This window comes from Homalodisca vitripennis, chromosome 1 (genome assembly GCF_021130785.1).
Source record: "Homalodisca vitripennis isolate AUS2020 chromosome 1, UT_GWSS_2.1, whole genome shotgun sequence".
Classification (NCBI taxonomy): Eukaryota; Metazoa; Arthropoda; class Insecta; order Hemiptera; family Cicadellidae; genus Homalodisca; species Homalodisca vitripennis.
In genome coordinates this window covers 65,874,223-65,893,324 of record NC_060207.1, presented here as the reverse complement: position 1 = coordinate 65,893,324, position 19,102 = coordinate 65,874,223, and the positions used below count along the sequence as shown (strand labels likewise).

The 19,102-nt window shown below is 33.9% G+C and overlaps 1 protein-coding gene across 7 annotated transcripts in view; it reads left to right on the top strand.

Annotated features, from left to right (window-relative positions):
• Positions 1-235: 235 nt before the first annotated feature.
• Positions 236-19,102, top strand: part of LOC124363539 (glucose transporter type 1) — a 154,057-nt gene continuing 135,190 nt past the window's right edge. For all 7 annotated transcript variants that reach the window (XM_046818814.1, XM_046818792.1, XM_046818804.1 and 4 more), the window contains exons 1-2: positions 236-329; positions 17,293-17,373. The gene's annotated coding sequence lies outside the window, so the exon portion shown is untranslated. The remainder of the gene's footprint in view (positions 330-17,292; positions 17,374-19,102) is intronic.

Below are 19,102 nucleotides of genomic sequence, written 5' to 3'. Positions count from 1 at the left end.
CTTGGAAGAATTTTCTTGTTCGACTTTACACGAATTTTATGATACCGTGATAGGGGGGACGAAAGTTGAAGGGATACATGTGTGGGGAGTTTTATTGAAGGTTTTCTCTCACGAACGATGTTATGTCAGTTCGGGCGATTTCTCGAGCGAGCGGGCCGCGGAACGCTCACCTAGAGTAGAGAGGGTGGTGGCGCTGCGGGTGGAGGGTGAGGGAACCACCCCACTATTGATCTGACGCAAAGCACCGGCAGAAAGCAGGACGTAGCGGTCGGGGCGTCGCCGGCTTGGCCAGAACCCACGATAGTCATGTCTGCAAGGATGTAGCACAGGTATGTCCCCGTGCATGTCCTCCCTTGTACTCCCTGTAGCGACGCGAGATCCGAGGGCGACACGAGACACCCTATGTCCCCGCCACTGGAAGAGGAAGGAGACGAGGACTCGAGTATTGCTGCGGCGACACCCATTCAGTGCAGTGTTAACGTGATTCGAGGTTGTCAGTGCGTTTATCTCGACTTCTGAGCTGTTTCCACAAGAAAAAGTGCGAAATAAGAAGATTGTGAAGTGTTTTTATTCGTAAAATTTGTATTTAAGTTAACACTCTAGTGTTTTTTATGAACTATGTAATGGCTAGTTTTACAGCTCAAGACAATATCTTATAAGAGTGTTTATTTTGTTATATCTTCTTTCATTTTAATAAGTTTTCATTTATAAATACAAAATATTAATCAACTCAACTAATAGAATATTCCTAGAAGATCGCTGCAAGTTTTATTTTAAGTTTGGACGTATACAGATAAGTGGTTTTCTTCCGATTGTTTACGTCATTGGGACTATATGACAAAGGTGTGTAGATCGTCACGTCATGTCACGTCACGTCACGTCGACAAGACGTGAGTGCCGTTGTCGTGGGCAGAGCATATTGTAGGTGGCTCCACTGTGCCGTAGCCTCAGCGTTATGGTTATGTTCGCCAGCCGAGGTGCATTGTGGGTGGTTCTGACGTCAGAACAGAATTAGGATAACTGTAACTACAACGGGGCCACCTCCCCGAACTTAACTTCTGCCCTTTATTCTTAAACGTTCTTTAATCTATAGTGAGGGAGGGGGAGCCGCCCGGGAGTTCCGATAGATTACCCTGTGTTTGGATAGTTTGTGTCATTTTAACTATTAATCATCGTTGAGATACATACAAGAACTCAATCCGACCTCTGATTTTGGGCAGGGCACCTTTATCTCAATGCGGATGAGAATATTCAATAACTTAATTATTTACATTCCTACACGGACTGACAATATAGTAATTTGTTTTTGTAAATTACAGTCCTAACCAACACATTTTAAAATTTACGTTAAAGTTTCATTAATGCTTTCAACCTTCTCTACACAGACATTAAAGAAAAACGCTTACAAAAATAAAAGTGTTACACACCAGCAAACAATATTGATTAAATGGGCATACTAATATTTAGAAGCATATTATATAACACACAGTGTAATTTTAATTTTATTTTAAATATATTTAAAGAAATGGCAAAGAATATATTATTATAGCGTAAATATCCTGACAATCAATTGTATAATTATACGAAAGACAGCGGTGCGGTGGCAAAGATAGTAAATCAAGTGTATGACAAAATGTTATAATAATACTGAGTAGAAATACATATGACGATGAATGATTAACTGATATAGCACAGAAATTAGCTATTGACAGGAAATACGAAGTGCGAAAATTGCTTTACATAAATGTGGTAAATGGGTCAGCACTGTTAGAAGAGAATCAATGGATGCAGGGCAACGCCGAGAAGGGCGCAGCGCCGTGCGAGACCGGCTGCAATACCCGCAACACAGGCGTGCACCTATATTGCATACCTCGCCCCTTCACATTTACTCTACCTCTACGCTGTATGTTCCAAGGAGTACGTGATACCACTATGGCTTGACATTTATACAACTGCATAATAAGAAAAACAATATTTAGAACATAAATCTATTATTCAAGTTTTCTTACATTCTTAGTATGACGAGAATAATATTAACGTTCTTGGGTAAAACAAACATTTTGATCTATTATTAGAAATACGGTCATAATAATTTTATACTTGAGATCACAACTTGTGAAAACTTTTTGAAGTCCATTTTAAGAGTATTACTTCAACGTACAACCAATGGCATACTATATACGTTTTAGTACTTTATGAATTTATTAAATAAGCTAATACTTCAGAATTTTATTTAATAATAGTTTTTAAAAGTACTTATTCTAATCGAGATTCCATAAAACCCCCAATCCTTCTTTTTAAAAAGCATACATATTTAGAAGACACAAATGGGAGGTTACAACTATAATTTCAACTACAAACAACAAAAATACCTTACTGTATTCTGAGTGAGTTAGAGTAAATAATTAGGTGTGATTATGTCTCCTTATTATAAATGTATGTGTAGTCCTACAGTAACAAATAATAATTACGCAAATATTTCATTACAAAATGTCGGTGTTCATTCTAAATTGGACAGTAAATGGAAATGATAGTTTGGTTCTCTATTGTGATGTTTTATATCTTTCAGAAAATCATCCAGTGGATAAATCTCGCAAGTCGTCTCATCACGAAATAAATACATCTTCAGTCGGGAACTACGAGGATAATAATCCCTTTGGAAATGTTAAAATACTGTTAAATAAGAAAAATATCCAAATAAAAATTATTAAACATCAGTTAAACAATAGAAAAAGGATTTAATACTGATTTACGTATAAAAAGATCAGAAAATTAATATCCAATTCAAGTTTTGCTTGACTGTTTTACTTGGGATTTAACGATAACTACCCTTAAAGAATTGGAAGAAGGTTGTAAGAATCGAAACTATAGGACTTACATATAATACAATTTGGAATTTAGATTGAGTATGCTACAAACTGTAAATACTTATTTTAGTCGATCTCGTTCCAGATTTGCAGTATCTTTATGACGAAGAGAATAATGTCTGGGGAGTTGTGGGATAGTTCACTAAAAACATACATTTAATTTAATTCAATGCGGGCAGTTAGTTGACCTTGTATACTTTTATACACTGGAAGGTATTCCACTCTCCTGATCAATTTCAGAATGATTATAATTTAAGTTAAAGAGTAGTGATTTGTAGCTCCGAAATTGGAGCTGAAACAGCTGTGTACTAATGGATGAAATCGTATTTTAGGGAACAGTGGAGGAATACTAAGTCCGTAATAATCTTAATGGTAGCACTTATGATGTAATATGATGGAGCCCTATAGTAAATTTGAATCATGTTTATGGTACGTACTATTTCATTGTTCATTACTAAGAGGTTCAAAAGGCAAACAAAATAATTTCCAATGGCTTTTATTTTAGGTTTGACGTGTGAAGAAACATTTCTGGTTCAAATTCACTTTATTATACAGGCCATAATAGTGTTTGCCTTGTTTATACGATCAAAAACATATATAAATACTCGGTCTGAGAAGCCTACTTCCGGACTTTGTGATCTATGTCCAGTCTAAGACCGGAGTGATCTATGTTCTCGGTACCGTAGTAGCTTTTGTATTGTTGCGCCAATCTATATAAATATATACATGCATAGCTCTAAAAAGCCGTATTCGGTTTAAATACTACTTTCGGTCATTGTAATCTACTTCCTGAGCCATAGTGAAATTTGCATTGCTGCTTATTTTCATAAAATACGTAATACATTTGTCTAATCTGATTTTCATATGAATAGATTTAAGTAGTCTGATTTTTTAGCAACTACTCAAATCTACTCAGATAAAAGAATCCCTAAATAGTTTTTCTGAGCCTTTCAGTTCCATTAAAATCCTTATTGGTGTTCATGATCTACATGAAAATGATTTTTTATATTTAGGTGAGGTGTGTCAAATTTAACATTTCTAGATAAATTGGAGGTAGGAAAAAATTAGTTTTCTTAAGGCTTACAACTTCTTTTCAACCCCTATGGGTAGTTGGTCTTCATAAAAATCTGTTATTTGTCTTTTGAGAGCATTGCATGCTTTTGCATAAAATTTCATCTTTCTAGAACATCGAGAAATTGAGGAACGAAATAAAGTTCTTTTGGGGGTGCAACCCCATTTTCAACCCCCATGGTAATTTGATCTTTATGAAAATGCTTTGCTTTTATTTTAAGTCATGAGGAATATGTTTTGCCACATTTAGAATTTCTTAGTTGGAGAGTTAGTGATGAATAAAGGCTTTGCCTTATATATATATATATATATATATATATATATATATATATATATATATATATATATATATATAAAATCTAGCAGTTACCCGCTAGCAGTTTTGTGCTATTTCTTATTGAATAAAATATATGATGTCATAGACATATCTTTTTTAAATGGGTAAATAAACACTCCTGGCAATAAGTGATGGTCGATGGAAGGTATTCCAGTCCCCTGGTCCTCTTTATAATAATTCGATATTAATTTGAAAGGGAAATGTTTTGGGTGCCTAATGTCAGAGAGTGGAACAGTTTTCATGAGTATCAATGAAATACACAAATTTCTCTGCAATATTAAATAATATTTGACTTAATAGTTCCAACAATTTCAGTAACAATTGAAAATGTTTATGACAGAGTGGTTTAATACTAAAGCCATGAAATCACTTACGATGTAATATGATGAAGGCACATAATAATTTTGAATCAGAAGCAGACATGTCTATGGAACGTATTATTTCAGTGTTTACTGTTAATTGTTTAGGATGAAAGCTAAACAAAATTGACACAGATGCTTACTTGAGATTTGAAGACGCGTGTGAATGTATGTTGCATTTAGAGTTCTATTCAATTATATTTCACGTAGTTCAGCAAAAAGTGCCTTTTATTCGGCATATTTCTTTTTATATACTGTAAATTTACTACACAATTCAAAACTACTATAACACTTCCTACTCATTAATGTGCTGGATACACAAAAGCATGCTGCGGAAAGCTAGAAAGTACTGACAAGCTAGAAAGTACAAATAAACAAGGTAAACATCGAATAGAATCAAAGATACCAAAAATCTATTTTTTATAATCTTTAGATCAGAGATGGGAGGATCAGAGATCAGATTTTGAAACTGTAATAAATAAAATATTCTAACTTCAATTGGACACTATGCTGGATGGAGTTATCTTACAGCATCTTAATTTTCACCACCCTTCTTTGAATTAAAAATCGTCAATTGTGGGACTGAAACAAATATGAAGAATGCGACATACATTTTATATAGTATACTAGTAGAGAGGAACTGACCTGTAAAGACTCAAAAGGTAAAATAAAAAGTTTGAAATTCACAGAACTGTTGTAGCTCCTCTTTCTTGCCCGAGCACCATCTAGCTCGAAGCATTTTGGTTATGGAATCCTTTGCAAAATGGGTGACCTGACAGACGTTGGAAACTATTTATATATCTTGATTGGGACGATTCAAGATATATATCCGGGAGAACGATTTAACTTCAGTGTTATATTAGGAATTTTAATTATGCAATTATCATTAAATGAGAAGTGTATCTTTAGGATCGGCTCTTCAAATGTAAACGAGTATTTTGTTTAATTCAATAAATAGGTTGTGTTTTATTACATAATAGAGTTCAATTTGCCAGCCATATTTAAGTACATATTGGAAAACTTTATTTCTACCAAGATTATACTGCTCGGTATAATTTTATTTTAAATTAAACAAGTTAGCATAGTATGATTTAATTATGTTTACATTTAATATGTAACGTCTGAACAAAGTTGAAGTTCCAAAGTTGAATCCTACCCCCATTTTTGAGAGGCAAAATTTTGTTACAGTTAAACCTAATTTTAGGTCATGTTATAGGAAAAACAATATAAGAAATGTTTTTACATTATTTATTTCTAAGATATCTAGGTTAACTGCAACCAAGTGTATACTTTAAGTTATAATTTTACTTGTAATAAAATAATTCCCATTTAAGACAGATTGTTCAGCATTTAGTTTTCTTAATATAATTGATTTTTAATATTTTAAGTGCAAGTAGTTGAATTATCCCGTTTAAAATAATGAATAACGCTACCAACCCGTTTTATGAAATTGAACGTCTCCGAGATATTTTATTATTCCGAAATGAGGTTTGAAAATTCTTAACCGTTCAAGCGTTTTCTGTATGGTGGGGGAGGGGAACCCATTATACATCACAATGCACTAGTTCAGCTGCATTAAACCATGGTAAACCTTCATTAGTGATGTAATTGAAGTTTTTAAATATTTATTGCTATTACTATTAGTAAATACATTGCAATACATCTCGTTAAATACTCGTAGCACTCGTTAAGCTTCGTGCCTCGATACACTTCAAATTAGTGTTTTATAGTTTATGGTTATTATAACGAGATACTTGCGTAAATTCTTAGGTTATTGCATGCTATGAGTTTTACTTATACAAATATGTATAAGCTACGTAAATCCAAAAATACGAGATTATAATAAAAACGAAGGATAGTTGATTATGTTTAGCCTAATAGTTATTTAAAAGTGTGTTATATTCTTCAACAGCATCTTCAATGTTTAAGGGTAAGGCCTATCCTTCCAATGTTATTTTGCTATACTTCAAGTACATGTTTCTTAGGAGCAGTGGTTCTAATCGTGATAGAATCTTTGGACCTAGTTATATGGAAGTCTTATACCATTTAGAGCGCAAACAATTTCTAAATGTTTCATACTCTCTCTCTATATATATAGACTCTAAAATATATATATATATATATATATATATATATATAAAACAAACACTCAAAATGTATTAAACTAAAAGTTGTTCGCTAACAGTTTTTCTTAATAACCACGTAGCTAAATTATATAAATGATACAAAACCTGACACATAAACACATTCATACTTACCTCATGTTGTTGATAAAGTATCTTCTTTTATTTTCTATCTTTGAAACAATTTCAATGCTAAAATAATATTAAACGAGGAGTTGTAAAAAGATTATTTTGAAGGAATATTAGATTATAAAATATAGCTTTATACTTGAATGTAATTGTATTTTTTACAATGACGTCCAACTATAAAAATACTATCTCCATCAACAGGTTCATTAAAAAAGTACGTGATTTATTATCAACAATTATATGTTGACACAGTGAAGCGTGATAGTGAGAAGCACATACAGTATATGAAATATATAATGTTTAGGCCTATGAGTTACAGAGATGGGTTTTCTCACTAACTTTGGGATTAATTTAAAAACCACGTAAGAGCCAAAAATTATGTTCCAACTGCCACGCTTCACACATGTTCTGTAGAATTATAATAAAATAATAAAAAAAGTAAAAGTGACTACTTCTTATAACGGGCTGTAAATATACGTTTGAGTATTATTAATGTAGAAAGAAAATATGTACTTATGCACAGCTCCCGGAGACAATAATACTGAGAAAATAATCAGTATATTGTTTGACGAACATGCACAAATGTCTTCACCATAAATACCTCGGTTAATTCCGTAAATTTAAAGAAGGTTAAACCTATTTCGGCATTTATGATTGCAACTAGTGAACTCAGATGATGTGACAAACGAGGAGTTGTCCCTCATCACTTATTATGATGGCTACATGAACATATCAATTAAAAAAAAACGAGAATTAGAGTACATGATTCGCTTACCATTGTATTTAAGTAAGTTGGTAAAGGACTATTTATTAAAGGAGCAAATTAAAGATAAAAATTACCTTCAAAATCCTGTTGTGTTCACAATCGTGTTGAAAGTAATTTGGTCTTTTAATGTTTGGTAGGGATTTCAACCTGGTATTGGAGAGAAATAAAGAACGACCTTTTTGCCATTATTAGACAACTAGGAAAACCAACAGTTTTTACAGTGTGTGCTTAATGAAATAGGATGGCTTTATTTACTGAACATTTTTTTGGTGGTGACTCATAGTGCCTAATCTCACAGCGCCATAACGTGATTTTGCTCATAGCGCCAATAGTTTGCTCACAGCGCCACAGCTCATAGTGCCTAAACTCATAGCGCCACAAAATTGGTCGAGTGCTCACACACAGCGCCAACACAACCGAATAAACAATCGCATCACGCTCACAGCGCCTACAAATTGTTGTGGCGCTATGGGCTGTGGCACTAAGTAATCACTTAAATAAATAAATTGATCAGTTTGTTAATTCTCAATGTTTACTTTTGTATCTTTAACCCAACAACTTTTGATAAGAATAATCGCCGAAAATCGTTCAAGTGCGCCTGAAGCTAGGAAGAGACGGTGAAGGGCGGGCAGGTTGGTGGAAGTGAGCGAGAGAGGGAAGGGGTGACAAACGCGGTCATCACGTATGGCCGATGAGTGACTCGCCATTATTTCACCGATTCACTCGCCTGTCCACTGCACATTTTACTGACAACTGGGCCCATAAAGCGAATGTAGCGGACTCGAGTGTGAAATTGTCCCGTATTGTCCGGCATTGTTTATAGTGTCGTCGGGAACGATGGCTCTCACTCATGTCGGACATCGAATTAGTTTGGAGCCGGTGAAGAAATTGCTTTCTTTACGTCGTTCGCTTTCATCGGCTGTCGCCTGCAGCTAAGAGTGCTACTGAAAGGGAAAGGAATCTTTCGCCAAGTGTTTTCGTTTTCATATTGTATCGTAAAAAGGTCCTGGTTTGAATTTATTATACTGAAATGTATCATGAAATATTTTGAGATCCCAAAGCAAAATTACTATTATATCATATAACTTGTCAGAAATACAAATGTGTATTGGGTAACCTGTTTCCTGGAAAATGTTTCAAGTATTATAGACAAACAATATTCCTCTCGTAATGTAATTGAGAGGTAACTCAATTTGCAAACCATTTAAAAGTATTGTTTTGTTCAGTTAGTTCTTGGTTTAACACAGGTTTTTATGTTTTCTGAAGAAGGAAAATACTAGAAATATTATAAACCATATTACGCCAATTTTGGACTATGGAAAAATTGAAGCAATTTAGTTGTAAAAGGTATTTTAAAATTCCAAGGGATAATTTTAATAATACTTTAGAAGAGTGATTAAATTTCAATTGATTTATTTTGTTTCTAATTTTTTGGCAGGGAGCTCAAAAGCTCAAACGGTTTACTTTAGTAGTTTTGTACCCGGTCCTGCAGTATAAAGAGGTTTCGAAATATCCTCGAGTTGTTGTTAGGCCTCCGGGTCAGTATATGAGTTTTGAAAGCTATTAGAACTTCTAAATGTAATTAATTATCGAATTAATTATTGAACAGTGATTTTAATAGTTTGTTTGCTTTTTTTTAGATATTACAGTTTTGATAATGGATACAGATGAGAAGATATTAAGCCAAAATTAAGCCATGCCTCCAAAGATATGAAATGAAATATTGATAACTTTGTTATTGAGCCGGAATCGGTCATGATGAACAAGAACATAATATCACTGCTTCTGGCCACGACACTGATTAGGCTACAGATGACAACGAGGAAGGAAATTGGACTTGCAATGGAGCTGTGAGGCAACCTGCCATTGCTCATATTCCGAAATAGATCCGGCAGTTCGCAAAGATTACTCAAGTTCCGTCGGTGGAAGAAAACTTCACCAGCAGAGCAAATGTGAAAAGAAGGAAATTTCAACATGTAGTGTACCTAAAGGACAGGGACGTAAAACAAGTACTTCCTGTGCAAATGATGTAAACCAATATGAATAGAGCAGATGAAAACTGTTTTTAAGAGTACTTGAAACCTGAAGATAAGGAGTAATTGTACAAATCGTCAGCATAAGCACGAGTAATTCATTATTTGTTTGCTCCGGTAATTCTGCGTACTTTTTATATTTTGGCTCTAATTATAAATGAATTTAGTTTAAACAAATGTATAAAAAAATAAATGTTATGTTTTTGTAAAAAAATAAAGCACGTTTAAAGTTTCCAAAAGCTAGATAATTTTATGTAAATAAAATAAAATATGTACCAGTATAAACCAAAAGATTTCATTTCGATGTAAACTTTGTGGCTTAAAAAGGCTTGTTTTGTGTGTATAGTATCTCCCAAACCAATTTATTAAAATCTGTTACTTTTTCACACAAACTTTAAAGGATTTATAAGAATGGAGGTAAAATAAATTTAAAATTCAAGTAAAAATACTTTAAACAGCGATACAACAATTAAATACAACCTACAATATGATAAAATCATATTAATATTTAACAAAGTATACGTTTATTAAAAATTTACGCCAGTGACGGTGTCACAAAACATGTACATCGAGTCCTTGGTGGTGGTTAGACTTCTTGAGGGTAGGTCTGTTCCGAAACTGGTGCTGCCTTTTGAGAGCGGCAGGACTTCTTGAGGGTTAGTTAGCGCCAAGTATGGCGATGCTAGGAAGGGATAGCCTTGCACCGAGTTTGATTCTATCAGGTGATATTATTGTGTGTAGGTATGAATTTGTCTAGGCTAGGCTTGGTGTTCGTTATGAACCTTAGCCTATGTGACATTTAACAGATAAAAGTAAACCTTTAATAAAATATATTTATAAATACACTTTGGTGTTTTGCGTTCGTTCTGAAGATATTTGTTTCAAAAGTTCAATTGATTTTGTTAAATATGCTTACTTACAGCATGTGTTAAACATATTTTGTACATATTACATATTATACGTCAGGAAGCAGTATTATTAAACATACTGCTTGTACTGTCGTAAATACAATTATTTCAAAGACGTAAAAGTTGTAAAAATGGTGAAATGTTTACATTCCAGCACTTACCGGAAGCGAGCAGTGCCCAATAAAAATGGCCTAATCGTTGTTTAAACCCGGCCTGTCGTGACCTGTTTATAAGGAACTTTGTAATTGGAAATTTGCAATTCTACGCGTGATTTGCTGCAGACGGCGCGGCGCGGCGGCTCGACCCGCACGACACTACTGTGAATTACTTCCACGTCCGTTCCGCAAGAAGTACGATGATTTACACATTTATCACATTTACACCATACTTTTTTAATATGCATGGAAACTCGTAATTTATAAAAAGGTAATCAAGCTACTTGTTACGTGTGATAAAGGTTACAACGGATCTTTTTATTGATTATTTAATCAATTGATTCTGGTAGAAATTTAACTTCCTTATCCAGTGTTTACTAGAGTTTTACCATACTGGTAATATTGCTTTCATTTCAACTACCATTTTGAATACCCTACTAATAAGAGTTTTAACATAATCAAGAATTATCAGCTAAACATTTTTACTACTAAACAGTTTTAATTAATTTTACTAAACTTGTTTAATTAATTATTAAATTAGGTTAGTTAACTATGAATAAAGTTAAGATGTGTTATATATTTTCCACCCAATAATGTGACGCAATTACCAATAGAGCATTAGGCCTAATTGAATTTTAATATATTCTATTCCGACTCATTACAAATATTGAACTACAACACAACTATATGTAACTGACTGTTTTCAGTTTAGTTCCCAACGGACAATTACAAAAATGTTAATTTGAAAAGTTGGATACACAATGAAAATAAGATTGCTGCCGTTATGATATCATGTAAATTAAGTAAATAGGAGTACTTTTAGTTTCTATAACAGTTTAAGATCCACTAAAAGAATAAAGCGTGGGAATTTTATATAAAAGGTTATAACTGAGCCAATTTTGCTCCAAGTTTAAATTGAAGGAGCTTTCTTATACTAAGTTCTCGTAAATGTTTTCAGATATGTTAATACTTTTTAATTCAGTTGTTACAAAATCAATATATGTTGTCATATTCACATTGTTTGCTCATACAATTCCTATTGGCCGTTGCGGCAGCTATGAAGAATCGGAAGATCAAACTACCTAACAAGTGAACAAAAGGCAAGCTGTACGTTTTGGAGAGATTATTACAATCATTTTCAGCCTACATTCGAACAGACTAAAGAGGTCCAAAACTCATTATTGTTAATCAATTAACAATCCCTTACAACAATTACACTAGAAAGCAAGGTAAAAAACCTTTAAAAAGGTCATTCCCAGCTTTTAAAATCAGTAACATTTTAAGAACCCAACATGTCCTTCTTAAAATGTAGTGTTGTGTGTTTGTTCTTCGGTGTGAATTGATAGACTAGTAACTCTTGAAAGAAAGGTCCTAGAGACTTGAACTTGGTACAACCTTGGTTATGTTTGTCCAAGGAAGGACTCTATTGATTTTTGAATTCTAAGGTTTTGAATAGCGCATTCCATACGTTTGCTTACCTGTCTGAGATATCTCTTGATGAAAGGCCCTGTCGACTTGAATCGTTGAACCGTGGTACTCAGATTCCTCTTGGTCCTAGGAATATATTTTCATTTTGGAGTTAAACATTCCTCTTGGGAAAGACTTTTATTTAGTTCTACTTCGTCCTTCGATTCTCTGGTATACACCAGAGAATCGATTTAGTTACAGTTACAGTAATTTAGTTACAGTTAAAAATTGAGAATCGAATATTTCTTAATGCAAAACACACACAAACCAGTCTATACCCGCTATATTAGTATTTCTGTGTGAGCGTGTTTTTTCAGCTATAATTTACTTACTGTTTAAGACGCGAGACATCAATTCATTGTTTTTGTTCTCTTAGGACATGAAGCTTATAAATTGCACTTAGTCCTGTAAGAATCTTAACTCTGTTTCCGGAGTGACAGGATATTCAGGACGGGTAAGGTTAGGAGGTAGAGGCTACCTCCTATCAAGATCCATGAGGAAGAAAATTAAGGCACTAATCTCAGTCATTTCCCCCCGGAAGAAGGAGAGGCCAGCTCTGAACCAGCCTCTACAGTTAAAGCAGGCAGGGGTGGCACACTCTTGTTGAGGTTAGCAAGACCTCTAATGTTAGGGAAGCGAACTCCACCAAACTCCAACAATGATCTCCCGCAGTACAATTAGACCTATCGAATTGCCCTTGCACTCCAGAATCTCGACATTTGCGATTAGTGATGTGCCGCTCCTGGACATCCATAAGGTTGCCCAGATTTAAGTGACATCGGTTTTGCTGTGCCCAGTGGTAGGTTCAACTGGAAAGTATAAACCAGCCAGTATAGATCCCTGCTGGGTTGACATCAAGTTATATGCGAATATGTAATGCATTGTCATATTGGGGTAGAATGAGTGAAATGCACTGTGTAGTCTTGTTAACGTCTGTCTTATCCTTCAACATTTGATTAATTAATAACCCAACGAACTACAATGTCAGGAATCTACAGTTTCAATCTTAACGTAGAATTTGAACCACTAAGGGATCGATAGAATTTACTCTAATTGTATTGACCGATTGACTGATAAAATTCAACTATCAATATTCGAATGTCAGTTCCACAATATACTGAACATGGCAAATTGTTTGAGTGTTCGTGTTGGCTGGATCAAAACAAAACGCACGAGTCACACATCTTCACTTCAGAACGTCTAAATATTTACAAGTATCTGTGTTAGTTTGTCATTACAGACAACACGACAAATACACACACACAAACTAGCATGAGATATGTAATGATACACTTCGCTATACTCACGTACTTTTAACAGTATGATTATTGACGATTCAGTCCGCTATATTTGAAAGCTCGAACATAAACACATAAATATATAAACATTCTACTTTTAAATTTAATAACGTCTCAACAAATGTTATGTATTAATATTTATTGGTAAATTATTCTATTTGTTTCTATATAAATAGATAATTTAGATTACATGTTGGATATACTGATTACTATTTACTACGTTTGAGCTAATATATTTTTAATTCGTAAAATTGGATCCCGGAATCTAAAAACTGGCAAAAGAATATTTAGAATATTACAGTTGTTTTACAGTCTGTATTACAGGAATTATACAGTTGTTTAAGGTATGATGGTTAGATTTGGATGATACGAATGAATTGGCGTAGGTTCACCGGTGCTTTATCATGAGCTGTAATTTCACGTAATACTTTATGATGTAGTAGCGCATCTGACGCAATACATGTGTTAAGACCTTATTCTGTTTTTAACATGTTTCTGCTGGTTTTGTGTCTCTAAAAAAATGTGATATATATTATACTAAGAAAATATCTCAGCGCCTTTTATATAAAAAATTATAGATAAATAAAGCAAAAGAATAATAATAATCTTTAGGGAAAATACCAATGTCTTGCGCATATCAACAAAATGCATGCATGATATATTTTAGTAAGACTTTTGCGTAGCCCAGCATATCCTTTTACGTAGTATCTCATGTTTTTGGTGTGAATGGTAAGAGGTTTTTTTTCTAGGTGGTATACAATGCCAGAGATTATTTGCCTTTTTGCCCAAAACTTTTGCTAGGATGTCGTAGAGATGTTTTGTTCATATCGTTGTGTTTCCATTGAACATACCATTATGTCACAAGATACCTTGGTTTGCAGTTTGAAAATTTAAAGTTACCCCTTTCTTCCCTCCTTTGAAAACAGGAGTGAAATTGTTACCCTCAAGTAATAAAAAAAAAGAATTCAATAAGTATAGTGAAGGTTGTACATTGATATCTCAATCCGTTTGAAATATATTCAGGCGTTTTATAACTTAATTTACACCATTATTTGTAAGAGGTTGTTTGCCCATAACTTTTGCTATGATCGTCGTACAGATGTTTTATTCATGTCATTGTGTTTCTTTTGAATTCACCTTTCAAATGGCGTGTCAAAAGGATAAGGGTTGCGATTTGAAAGTTTAAAGTTATCCCTCTCTACCCCCTTTGAAAAAGGGGGGAAATATTTTTACCCATTTATGGTGAAGATTTTACATTGATATCTCAATTCATTGTAATATATCCAGGCGCATCAGCACTTAATTTACACCCTGCATATATAAATTAATGTGATTTGTTTCAGTTCAGTCTACACGTTCCATAGCGGTTCGCAGTTATTGTATTCCTTATGTCAAAATTAAGAGGTCAAAATCAGTTTAAAAATAAAAGTCTTTGCCGTAGTGTAAACACACACCGCTTATTCAAATGCTTACTACACAATTTATAAAATATATTTCGTCAGTCCATTAGTTGCTTAGATTTAAGAAATTATATATTTGACATCTTAAAAATATATGGACAAAAATGAGAACACTGTGAACCACAATTATTTATTAACATTACATTTTAAATAAGATCGGTCGTGTAAAGACAAGCAGACGCGAGTAACAAAGACAGAAATGGCAACGATGCTCTCAATCTCCAGAATCAAGAACTATCACAATTAAAACGAAGCTCTAACTTTTTACTCCAAACTTTTAAACCTTTTAACCAATCGAATCAACGGGGAACGCTGACTAGGCAGAGCTCATCGGGCCATTATGGAGAGACAAGACAAAAATTGTTGAACAGAGAGTTTTTAATTTCCAACAGATACAATCGGGCCACATTAGCATAGTAATGGGGCGAGCGCGATTATGTGGAATTTGCAATGTGCATTACCATTGCCAACATTTGTGCACATTACTTCACCTTGTTTGTCTTGCTTGTTTGGTTGGCTTCCCCTGAGATCTCATTGGGTGAGATAAGGGAGAAAAACTACCTCCTGTTTTGAACCCTTCTCCTTGTTTTCTGCTTGATTAAGTGTTATAATTTCTCAGATTCTTTGTTCTCTTAATTACACTTTCATTGGCAATTTTAACATTCTTTCAATCTGTAATTTACTTCATTCAATTCGTTAGCTTTTTTGATTAACTAAACGATAAAGCTACATCCCAACTTACTGTATGTTATCTCATTGTGTGTTTGAATATTGTGTGAAGATCCAGAAAATGTAGTTTTAGTGTCTGTTGACAGATTAATGCTTTAAAACGCTAACGCTTTCTAAATTTTTGGAATTTAAAATAATACTTAGGAACATTAAATCGAAATGTCCAAACATGCTTTTGATGTAATTCAATTTTTTATTTTAAAATATTTAATACACAATACATGGACTTGCCAGCAAATAAAGAGTGGTCCAACAAAACGCACGATGTTAATTGTGTTGCTATCAGACAAAAGTTTTTTTTATTATGACAGAATCTATGATCTATGACAATTGTGTGTGAAACAAAATTTCGGAAAATGCTCGCCACGGCTTTGGCGGCATACCTTTATCCGATGATCGATATCTTCAATGGCTCTGAGACATAATTGAGGTTCAATGTCGTTAATGTGCCCAATTATTTTATCCCTTAGCTCTTGATTTGTGCTTGGCTTATTGACGTACACTTTTTTTAATATCTCCAAATATGTACCCCAAACAGATAGTTAGTCATCCTTCTTCCTTGAAAATGTGGTGTTCGCTATGAAGAGATGATAACAGACGTCTTGTGTCCAGAAATTGAGGAGTCGTGGCGATGTTAATTTGGCCGTTGCGATCATGTGATTTGACACATTGACTTCTTTCTTTCAAATTCAGGCATTTTGCCGATATTTTGTTTCACAAATAATTGTCACATATCTTTATACCATAATACAAATATTAAGATAACTTTTTGTTTTATTTACAATTAATACTGTGCGTTTTGGTTGGACCACTCGTTACAAAAATGAATTTTAAGAATATGTCTTCTCATGCGTATGCGTCGACAAACGGAAGGCTCGGTTTGGTGTAAACGTGGGTGAATTTACAAAATATTCAAGATCTTTTTTCAATAACAAACTAATTATTTAAGATTTGGGATTGTATTTGCTACGATTAGTATAATTTGTGAAAATAACATTTTTATTATATCTTAGATATTTCATAAAATGGAACTCATAAAACTGGAATCTCAATTAAAACTGTAATTTTAATAAAACATAGAGATTTGGAATGGGATTTATTGGCATCCTAAATTTTGTGTCTTTGACCTTTTTATTTTCATGATTTTAACTCGAATAAAGCATTGGTTTCTTGTTGAAATTTCTTTTTTATTAAATTTTTACCGTTGAAACTTTATTTAATGATTAACATTGTACCATAACCACCTCTTTACGGTACCAAAAATATTGTTTTTATTAATAAGAGATTATTATTTGTGTAAAATGTAATTAAAACCAAGACGACCCAATAACGCCCCACCACTCTCCAGAAACGTGTGGTTATCTGAAAATGTATCCAATATGTAATTAATAATATGTGAATATCCTATTATATACAAATGTTATACAAACATGGTACTAAGTACTTGGACACTCGTTCTTAAATTATCGTTATAAAGCTTTTAAATTTTTCAATTGACACAACACTAAGATGCGCTATATTATTAATTATATTATTAACTATATTTTTATAAGTATTCTTGTCATTATAGCTGGATGGTTCTCGTTCCAGATGAGATCGAGGAGGTTGTAGTGGCAGGAACTCGTGCGACACGCTCAACTTTGATGCGGCGGATCTCGTTACAGTCTGTTGGTAAGTCTTCGTGCACTTTTACAGGATCGTAGCCAAAGTGGGTTTTCAAGAACAGGACTTGCTTTAAAAATTATCATTTCATATTATTAAAATGGTCTATCAAATAGCGAAAGATACTTAGCCTGTTTAATTGAGTGAATAATCATCATATTGCATCTGGTAAAACGTATCGGTGCTTTCCTGCCCAGATCTTTTTATTTTTACCTCAGTCTTGTTTTCTGGTTAAACAGTGTAATGACGAGCTGTTTCCCGCTTCTTGGCGCATTAGTCTACGCAGTATAACAGAGGCATTGTAGGCAATGTGGATTCATAGAGTGCTGAGAGTGATGCTCCGCCCACAGCGCGGCGAGCCTCTCAAGTTGTGACGAAGTGGGAAACAACTGTGCGATTTCTATAATATCAGCGAACCTAGTTTACAAGCGGCCACCCGCGCCTTACCGTTTTCCGAGACACTTGTTTCAGTATATTGGTGGGTCTGTTTCGCTTTTCCAGTAAAGTGTGATTTTAGTGTTTAATGGCGGGTGCGAGTTATGTTTGATACGTGAAAATCAGCTTCTTACGAATGACAGTGTCCACCGACACTGTTGGTAAAAATTTCAGTGAGGAAACATTTACCAACAATGTAACACCTTGATTCTGGTGTAGACCGCATATGAGCTGGTCTGTCACCATGTCACGTTAATGGGTGGGCGGCGCACAACTCTTAACTCACGATGAAGATTTTCATTTTTTAATTACTTGTATAAATTAAAAATAAACGGGTTAGAAGCCTGAACACTGAGAGCAAAAAAACCACTTAACAGTAAGGAACGCCTAGGACTGACAGAAATGCAAAATGTATACAGACTTTTATGCAATTAGGTAAATAGATTTTCAGAGTTCAGTAATTGAAATTGAACCTTTTTAAGGTTAGTACTCTGAAGTCGGATATCACAAAATATCTATTACAAGTTGTATAACGATTATTTCAGTATTCTCTGAAATGTCTCAAATTGTGTCGGGAGCCTAATCATCACAGGCTAGATCATAGTGTACAGAGTGCAAGAGTTTCATTGCCTTATTGTAAATAAGAACTGAAAGGCAACATGAATTTTGTAAAATCTAATTGTTCAGTCGAGGCTTAAGGATAAACTGCGTTCTTAATTACGAGAATCGGCGCTTAATATTTAATGACATTTCGTGATAATTTGGAAGAGGGTGTGATTCGCAAATGCCTGCGATCATAAATATACTGTTACCATGATTAGTACAGTATATGACTGTACATTGAAGACTTCTCAATGAGGCGGAATTGTTGTTAAAATATCATGGATACAAAGCCTGATACGAGACTTTGAAAACGTTTCTATCACTTCTAAGGAGGGCACTTATTTACCAAGGGTAAACTATATTCTATATTTCAAGTCTGAACACGAAATAATTTACTGATATTTCGTGACAAGTTGCGGTTTTCTACGAATTTCTGCGATTGGTTATGAAGATATACCGGAACTCACTATGAGAGTACTTTGAGGACGTACATAGCTATTGTTAGTTTTTATATGTTTTAAGACTAGGCAGTGAGGCGAAAATTGTCACAACAAATAACTTGCTTATCAGCAACAACACACACATTTTGAAAGCGACACACAATTTTATAGACACAATTATACACAATTCTATAATTATACAATATACACATTTATCTCTTATTGCAGTGTTATGTAAGCTTACCTAACCTCATAAGCAA